Raw genomic sequence first — 9,906 nt, forward strand, 5'->3', positions numbered from 1 at the left:
ATGAACGGTGGAAGGAGGGCTTCTTTTTTTCTCCATAACTGTTTCTTTCCCTTCATGTTGAATGGAAGAACTACACTCAGTTCTTTATTCATTCTATTTAAGATGTGATCTTCCTCTCTGCCCTGCATGGAGACAAAACAGTCCAAACTATCATAAACTGTCAGAAAAGTATTGAAAGAATATTTTAAAATAGGCCCAAAGCTAATAAAAAAATAACAGGGCCCTGTGTTTCCTTTTCCCTAACCTAAGTAGTTAAAATGCCAGTCTGCAGGTTTGTTAGCCTGAGGACCAGTTAATCAGTCACAAAGGATGTGGACTTACAGAACAAAAGACAAAGAACTGTTAAGTCATCCCAGGAACTGGCTGGCCATGAAGATAAAAAAGTCTGCATGGACATCCTTAAAAAAAACAGGGACTGCCTCAGTCCAAATGAGTGATGGGCCACCTGGTGTTTTCCAACCTCCCCCCCCCCCTTTTGGGCCCACTCAGCGTTCCAAAAAATCATAGTTTAGGTTTAACAAGCTTAGATAAGCACCCGCCCACAGAAGCTGTACTCTGCCCTGCTCCGCTTACACAGCCTGCTGATGTTAAAAAATGTAAAACATGTAACTGCGCAAAAATCTCCTACTCCCCCCAACCCTTGCCTATAAAAACCCCAAGCTTTTGAGCTTCGAAGTCGACTCCTCTGTCTCCTGCAAGAGATATGTGTCGACCAGGAGCCCCATCATTAAACTGCCTCATGTGCTTGCTTCAAGCCGGCTTCTAGTGAGTCCTTGGGTGCGCACCATCCCGAGACTTGAGTGGGGGTCTCCCTTTGGGGGTCTTGGGTCTTTCAGTATCATCTAGGAGAAGATTTCCTGAAAAGTTTTCTCCTTGTCCTCCATTGTATGTTTTGAGGATGGACAGATGGAGAACTCTTGACTCTCCTTCGGGCTTCAGCTTGGTTTAGTCCCTGCATTGACATGGCCTTATCCACTGCTGTCTGTATCCACTGCTGTCTTGCCTGTATTTGTCCTTATTGAACCTGATGTTCATTGGACCTTCATATATATATATATATATATATATATATATATATATATATATATATATATATATATATGGAGAGAGAGAGAGAGAGAGAGAGAGAGAGAGAGAGAGAGAGATCAACACAGGCAAAATGAGATCAGAGTTGAGGTTCTTACTGATCTGAGCAGGGACATTGAAACAGGCCTGGGTTCCTCTTTTTTCTCTCAGCTTTATCTTTTATTAAAATTAGCACTCATGAGCTTGAGGAAATTTGATGAAAAGATGGATATTAGGTTTCATTTCTGCTACATTCCAGCTCTGTTTGCTGAGAACGGCTAGAATAGGACCTTCGCCACAACACCCATGTTGTTCAGGTCTCTAAGGTCCCAGTCATTACTCATTTTCCAGAACAAAAGTAAAGTCTCTGGTCTTTCTTTAATGTGCTTTCTTTCCCTGCAAGAGACCTTGTGTTTGAATCCTAGCACTACATAAAACCTGTATCTTTCCTGGTCACATATTGACAGGTATCTGAGCACCCAAAAGACACAAGGGATTAAGACTGAAGAGAGTAGAAAAGGAAGATAGAACCTCTGTGGCCACCCCACACAATGAGCTTCTGAGATGTGAAAGCATGTGGCTTGTCCTTATATCCTGAATCTGTAGGAAAAATAATGGATAAGTATTTCTCATTCAGCACTTTTATTTTATTTCACTTTTATTATTATGTTATTATACTTTATTATTACTTATTTATTATTTTATTACACTTTTATCCACTTTTATCATTTTCCTAAAATGGTGCAACAATTTCCTTCCTTCCTAAAATAAATCCCTTTACTATATCCCAGCATTCAAGATATGGATCAATCCAGAGCCTGGAATATCGTATAGATAATCAGCTTCAGGGATGCATTTGTGTACAGAGTGGGTTTTCAGGGTCTGCAGAAGTCTAAGACCATCAGGGATCATTGTGTCTCCTGTTGTGCTGTTGGGGGTCTTCCATCACTGCCCACTGTAAGGCTTCCAGATGCAAGCCACATTGGTCATTACACTCAACTACAGGAAACACTAGGACGTTGAAGAAAACTGGCTCCTGTCATCACAGACACCAAAAACATGCTATAGGGGAATGGAGATATGTTCAGTAGGTAAAATTGCTTTCTATACAAACATGAGGATCTGAGGTCCTTGATACATTAGGCAGAATGGCCAATTGCACAACTGTAATCTCAGACCTCTCTGTTTCTCTGTCTTTGTCTGTCTGTCTCTGTCTGTCTCTTTGCCTCTGTCTTTCTCTCTGTCTCTCTCTCTGTCTCTCTGTCTCTCTGTCTCTCTGTCTCTCTCTCTCTCTCTCTCTCTCTCTGTGTGTGTGTGTGTGTGTGTGTGTGTGTGTGTGTGTGTGCAGGAGGATTTCCTGGATGTTTCTGGTCAGCCATTGTAGCTGATAGGTGAGTTCCAAGATTAATGAGAGTCTGTGTCTCAAGAGAAAATCACAGAGAATGATAAAGCTCTGGCATGCACACATGGACACACATCTCCACACACATCACACATTCACACATACTACTTTCACCACACACACAAATTAATTAAACCTTTTATAACAGTGTAAACATCTGTAGTGAGTCTGATGCTTAGCATTTCATTTGCAGATTGAGTCTGACTTCTGCAATAATTCTGCCTCCCTGACCATTTCCAAACTACCATCAAGTGGTCAAGGCTGATGGTGACATTTATTCTGGGATAACATCCTCAGTACTCCTTACATTGTGTTTTAAAAAAAGTTTTTTAAAAAAGACATAAGATGTGTTATGGGATGTCTGAGTCGGGGTTGCCATTAAGTCACCATTGGACATTTGCAGAATGGAAATCTGCTGGGAAGTCAATATTCTAGCCCTTTTCCCAGGCCTGTGATCACACAACACAGTCTCTCTTCTCTATTCCTCTTCAGGGCTAAAATATGGCTAAAGTTGACAGAAATATCTGTGTGAATACAGATTGTGGTGATAAAAGATCTTTTCTTTATCACTTGCATGGCAGACGTGATAGTTGTCTCTCTATCCTGCAAAGACTAGGTACAGGAAGAGGTTCATTTGCTCCACAGGAAAACAAACACAACTTCAAAATTCCTCATTGATGGATGCTTTGTCTGTCTTGTTAGATGGCTCTGTCCAAATACAATAGTTTTCTCCTCAAATTTTTAGTCAGTTGTCTCCAGTCTCTTTTGACTTCTGGTTTTCTACTCTACAATGCCTTCTCCCATGTGTTTCCTGTTTCCACAGTTAATTCTGTGGTTTGCAATCAGCAGCCACTCATGGCAGGACTTTCTTACCTGAGAGTAAAATTTCATATTTTAGGATTTCAAAATTAAAGTACTTTCCATATATGTATGTATTATAATAATATATAATCATATATATGTATGTATATGTATAAAATCACATATATATGATATATATATGATTTTTAACCAGAGAGTTCAAACATCTTAACCGGTTTCCATCTTGGTACACTAATTTTTCATGAAAAATCTGTTTAAAAATGTGGAGCTTTTTGAAAAGTATGACTTCTTTTAATATTATCTCAGAATGGCGTCATCATTGTTTTTCTTTGTTGACATCTTGTATTGGCTGTTGGCTTTGTAGGAGATTAGGAAGTGGAGTATTCCTGGAGGAAGGGTATCGCCATACAAATATGTCAATAAAACTGTTTGGAAAGTAAACATGGCCCTTGCTGTAGAGAAGGCCATCCTACTCCAGTGACATGCAGAGTCACACTTCAGTATGGTAGGTTTGAATGAGAATGCCCCCATAGACTCAGAGAGCATCATTATTGAAGGTGTAGTTTTGTTGGAGTAGATGTGACCTTGTCAGAGAAAGTGCATCACTGTATAGGCTTTGAGGTTTTTCAGGCTGAGTGTCTCAGTGTCTCTTCCTATTGCCTGCAAATCTAGAGATAGAGAACTCTCTGCTATGTCTCCAGCACCAAGTCTTGTACCCATGACAATAATGGACTAAACCTCTGAACTGTAAGCACAGTCCCAATTAAATGTTTTTCTAACCTAACCCTAGCTCTCTTGGAGACGCCATGACTATGAGGCATCTGCCAATGAAAGCTGAGAGTGAGGGGTAAAATCAGTTGAAGAGAAAGTCTGTTTGCTGTGGATGGATGTCTTGAAGAACAGAGTCTATTTAAGCCCCTTGGAGACAAGATTCTAAGCCCCACATATTGGACATGTTGGTTCATCTTGACTGTCAACTTGACATAACCTACACCTGGAAAGAGTCTCACTGAGGAATTATCTGCTCAGGTTGATGTATGGTCATGTTTGTGGAAGTTGTCTTAATAACTGAAGTTGGGAGATGCAATATGAGTGTTGTAGTTTCCTCTTATCACTACTTTCATTGTGTCCCATAAGTTTTGGTATGATGTGTCTTCATTTTCATTAAATTCTAAAAAGTCTTTAATTTCTTTATTTCTTCTTTTACCAAGTTATCGTTGAGTAGAGCATAGTTCAGTTTCCACGTGTATGCGGGCTTTCGATTGTTTTTGTCATTATTAAAGACTAGCCTTAGTCCATGGTGATCTGATAGGATGCAAGGGATTATTTCAATATTTTTGTATCTGTTGAGGCCTGTTTTGTGACCAATCATATAGTCAATTTTGGAGAAGGTACCATGAAGTGCTGAGAAGAAGGTATATTCTTTTGTTTTGGGATGAAATGTTCTATGGATATCTGTTAAATCCATTTGGTTCATAACTTCTCTGTTTAGTTTCTGTTTCCATGATCTGTTCATCGGTGAGAGTGGGGTGTTGCAGTCTCCCACTATTACTGTGTGAGGTGCAATGTGTGCCTTGGGCTTTAGTAGTGTTTCTTTTATGAAAGTGAGTGCCCTTGTGTTTGGAGCAAAGATGTTCAGAATTGAGAGTTCATCTTGGTTGAGTTTTCCTTTGATGAGTATGGCGTGCCCTTCCTTATCTTTTTTGATAGGTTTAAGTTGAAAGTCAATTTTATTCAATATTAGAATAGCTACTTCAGCTTGTTTCTTAGGACCATTTGCTTGAAAAACTGTTTTCCATCCTTTTACTATAAGGTAGCGTCTGTCTTTGTCATTGAGGTACGTTTCTTGTATGCAGCAAAATGCTGGGTCCTGTTTATGTATCCAGTCTATTAGTCTATTATCCTCTTTCACATACAAAATTCATGATGTCATTTTTTTAATAGCTGAATAGAATTCCACGGTGTCAATGAAGTACATTTTTTGTACCCATTCTTCAGTTGAAGGTTGCTTCCAGCAGGCAAATTGATCAAACTAGAAAATATCCTGAGTGAAATAACCCAGACCCAAAAGTTCATGAATGTTATATACTCACTGATAAGTGGATACTAGCCAAAAAGTACAGAATACCTATGATATACCCATAGACCCTAAGAAGTTAAACAAGAAGGAAGCCCCAAGTGAGGATGCTTGAATCCTACTTAGAAGGGGAAACAAAATAGTCATGGGAGGCAAAAGGAGGGAGCAACCTCATGGGGAGAGGAGAAGGGAAGGGAAAGGGGGCAGAAACAGGTATGGAGGAAGACAGAAAAGAATCCCAGAGGGCCAGGAGAATGAATAGAAATATGCTCCTGCCAGGGCTTGGCAATGGGGAGAGCCTCTAGAAAGTCCCAGAGACCTGGGATGGGGGGGCTCCCAGGATTCAATGTGGGTGAACTTAGATGAAATGTCCACAAGTGGAGAGAATCACCTCCAGTTGGGGGGACAGGATTCCCAGTGGAAGGATGGGGCCATCAACCTACCTTCAACATTTCCAACCCAAAATTGTTCCTGTCTAAAAGAAATGCACGGGCAAAGATGGAGCAGAGACTTGAAGAAGTGGCTGACTAGTGACCAGCCCAACTTGGGATTCATCCATGGCCATGTTGTGCCTAACATGCCTATCCTCTGAGAGCCTCTACCAGCAGCTGACTGAGACAGATGCAGATACAGCCAAGAATTGGATTGAGGTTGGGGACCTCTATGGAAGAGTTAGGGGAAGGATTGAAAGAACTGGAGGGGCTGGTAACCCCACAGGAAGACAAAACAGTGTCAACAAACTTGGACTCTTGGGAGCTTCCAGAGACTAAGGCATCAACCAAAGAGTATACATAGGCTGGTCCAATACCCCTGACAAATATGTAGCAGAGGACTGCCTTGTCTGGTCTCAGTGGGAGAGGATTCCCTTAATCCTAAAGAGACTTGATGCCCCAGGGAAAGGAGATGGGAGAAGGGAGAAGGGCACCCTCTCAGAGATGAAGAGGAGGGAGAATGGGGGAAAGAACTCTTTGAAGGGAGTCTAGGAGGGGGGCAACATTTGAGATGTTAATAAATAAAATAATTTATTAATAAAAATCTTTAGAAAAAATAAATGTTTTCTTTTAGGGCATATTATAAGTATTATATGCTCCACACAATGGACTCTTCACCAATACATGGCTTCACTCTTTCAATATTAAACATGCTCAGTACCAATAGCCATTTTTGCAATGCAATCAATAAATTTAACTTAAAAAATAATTTCGTGTGTTTGGGAGCCAGATCAGTGGGTAAAAGTGCTTGGGGATACAAATCTGACAAATTAAGTTCATTCTCTGAATAAAAAAGCCAACTATAATTGTGAGAAACTTAAAATTATTTTTATCCAAAGTAGTAGCCTGGACTTACATTTCCTGCACCTTCTCCTTTACACCCATTAGCAAATCACTCCAGATTGTCTGATGATTCTAGACAGTCCAGATACCGCACCACCTACAGCTGGATCTGATGATTCTAGACAGTCCAGATACCGCACCACCTACAGCTGGAATGCTCTGTGCAGAAAAGACTCTGCTCAGACACTTATTTCCTTTTTGTGTGTTCCCAAGAGCAGACTTTGTCCCAGATTTCAAATCCATCACGAGAGAGGAAAAAGGCTACTTAGGAGAGAGCAGTGCAGAAAAAAAGGGGGAAAAGAAAAGGGAGGAGGTAGCTTTACCTGGACAGTTATAGAGAGAAAAGTTTCCGAGAGAGAACAAGCTAGACACAGGTGAACACAGAATGAGCCAGAGAATGAGAAGGAGCTAGAAAATTAGAACCTAATGCTAAAGTTAATACGAGGGCAAGCAGACCAATTCAGGAGAGAGGAAGAGGGAGAAGGGGAGGGGGAAGGGGAGAAGGAAGGGGAGGGGGAGAGGGAGAGGGAGAGGGAGAAAGGAAGGAGGGAGAGAGAAAGAAGGGAGGAAGGGAGGGAGGGAATGAGGGAGAGGGAGAGAGAGAGAGACAGAGAGAGAGAGAGAGAGACAGAGAGAGAGAGAGACAGAGAGAGACAGAGAGAGACAGAGAGAGACAGAGAGAGACAGAGAGAGAGAACATTGCATCAGTCAGCTTGGAGAGGAGCTTGAGACAGAACAGCTGAGTTGAATCAGCCAGCCAGAGTTCAGAAAGAACTAGGAAGGATAAGCTTATTCAGCAGCAAGTCTCAGAGGCTGAACACATTCTAGGCCTAGATTAGAATATTTGGATACTAGAAGCTTCCAGGACTAGGCCTGGGCTAGTAAGGCTCCAAGACGACAATTACTAGAGGAGAATAAAAGTTACATTTACATCAAAATGGTGCCATGGATTCCTTTCCATCAATAACTTGTGCCTAGGAGTTGAGGAGAGATCAAAGCAAGATCTAGATGACAGTGCTTGGTATCCATAGTTACACTTTGGGTGATAAGGCATATAGACTCATCTTTCTTGCATTGAGATCATGAGATTTCTTCTGGTGTCTTTGCCTCCATATTTTGGGCCTACATGGGATGACATTTTAAAGGTCTGCTTTTAATCTGTGAGATGCATGAATTTCACAAAGTCATGCTAAGATGGAGGATGGGTTTATTTATCATGGAGCTGAGCTCACCACACACAAGAAGTGGAAGCTGGAGGACAACTTTGTAGAGCTGATTTTCGTTTTCTACCTATTTATGGGTCAAGAGACTTGGCAACAAGAGTTTTAAGTACTGAGGCATGTTACCATCCCTGTCATAGCTCCACCAGAGTCTGGGGCTTCCAGCTCTGACAATGACATTACTTCTATCATATTTCCTTAACTTTCTATTTTGCATTCATATAAAGAACATAATCTGTTTCAGGCATGAGTTCTAATAATATCCCACTTTTACGAATATATGAAAAGGAATGTAAAAGCATGGAAATACTACTGGGGCATAAGATCCACTGGGTCAGACAGCTCTGTGTTCTCATCTGAATGTGTAGCTAGTTAAATTCTAGGCACAGGAGCATGTACAGAATTTTTTCCCTATTATGTCTTAGTTTTCTATTGCTTTGACAAAACCCCTTTTTATGTTGTTTCTCTCCCTTTTAAATAGACTCTTTTATACATATAATATATCCTCATTACACTTTCCCCCCCTCTACTCCATCCAGATCCCCCACATCCCAAATACTCCTCCCATCTGGATCCAGTAGGAATGAACAGAGATAACAGCAAAACATAAAATAAAATATGATAAAACAAAATTCATCTCTTTAAAGTTGGACAAGGCAAAACAACAGAAGGAAAAGAGCCCAAGAGAAGGCACATGAATCAGAAACTCTGTTGTCCACACACTCAAGAATCCCAAAGGAACACTAAACTGAAGCTATATTATATACAAAAAGAACCTGGTAAAGATTCGTGCATGCCCTGTCCTACTGCTCAGTCTGTGAGTTCATATGACCTTTACTTAGTTGATTTAGACGGCCTTGTTTTCCTGGTATGTTCCATCTCCTCTGGCTCTAACACTTTTTTTTCTGCCTCATTTTCTTTCATGTTCCCTGAGCTTTGAGGGTAGGGATTTCAGACACATTCCATTTAGATACGAATGTTTCAAGGTCTCTCTGTCTTTCTGTCTCTATGTTTCTGTCTTCATCTGTCTCTGTCTCCCTGTCTCTCTCTGTCTGTCTCTGTCTGTCTCTGTCTCTGTCACTCTGTGTGTGTGTGTGTGTGTGTGATATATTTGGTTGTGGGTCTCTGTATTTGTTCCTATCTGCTGCAGGAGAAAACTTGTCTGATGATGGCCAAATAAAGGCATTGATCTATAAGTATAGAGATATTAGGAGTCATTTCACTACCTGTTTTTTAAAGCCCCATAGTATTTGTTTTTATTCTAGGTGTCTGGGCTGTTTAGTTCCTGTTCTTGGTCACCTGAGCAATGTCAAGCGTGGATTCCATTTCATGAATCGGGCCTTAAGTCAAATCAGACATTGGTTGGCTAATCACACAAGCTTTGTGCCACTATTATCCTAGCATATTTGTAGCAGGACAGCAGAAGAAAGGTTTTGTAGAAGAAAGGTTTTGTGGCTGAGTTGGCATACATGTTTTTCCTTTGGTAGCCTGCAGTGTATCTGTTTGTGTCATAGACACTAAAACATTACAGGTGAAGGTTCTATGAAGGCACCAGTTTAACCTCTCCATGTTCAATGAGTTGTGTAGGTGTTGTCTTCAACAATGAAGCCTTGCTGTCAGTCTGTCTTGGCATCAGCCTGGGTTGTTGGGGATTTTCATGGGACCCCTTTGGTTAAGAACTCAATTGGATATAACCCAGTTCCAGTACTAGAAGCTTTTTTTGGTGACAAGAGATGGTCAGAGGGGACTCTGTCTCCTCAATTATTTGGAGGCCTCACTTGGATCACTTTCATATATTTTAGGATGTTTCTATTGTACTAGGTTTCCATACCATGCTCAAATGCCCTTCAATTCTAGCTGTTTCTCCCTGTATTCTCTCCTTTCCTCAACCCTATCTCCCCTCAACACCTGCTCCTCCTGATCAGATGTACAAGGCAAACCAACAGAAGTAAAAGATCCCAAGGGAAGGCATAAGAATCAAAAACC

This window comes from Arvicanthis niloticus, chromosome 12 (assembly GCF_011762505.2).
Source record: "Arvicanthis niloticus isolate mArvNil1 chromosome 12, mArvNil1.pat.X, whole genome shotgun sequence".
In the NCBI taxonomy this organism is placed as follows: domain Eukaryota; kingdom Metazoa; phylum Chordata; class Mammalia; order Rodentia; family Muridae; genus Arvicanthis; species Arvicanthis niloticus.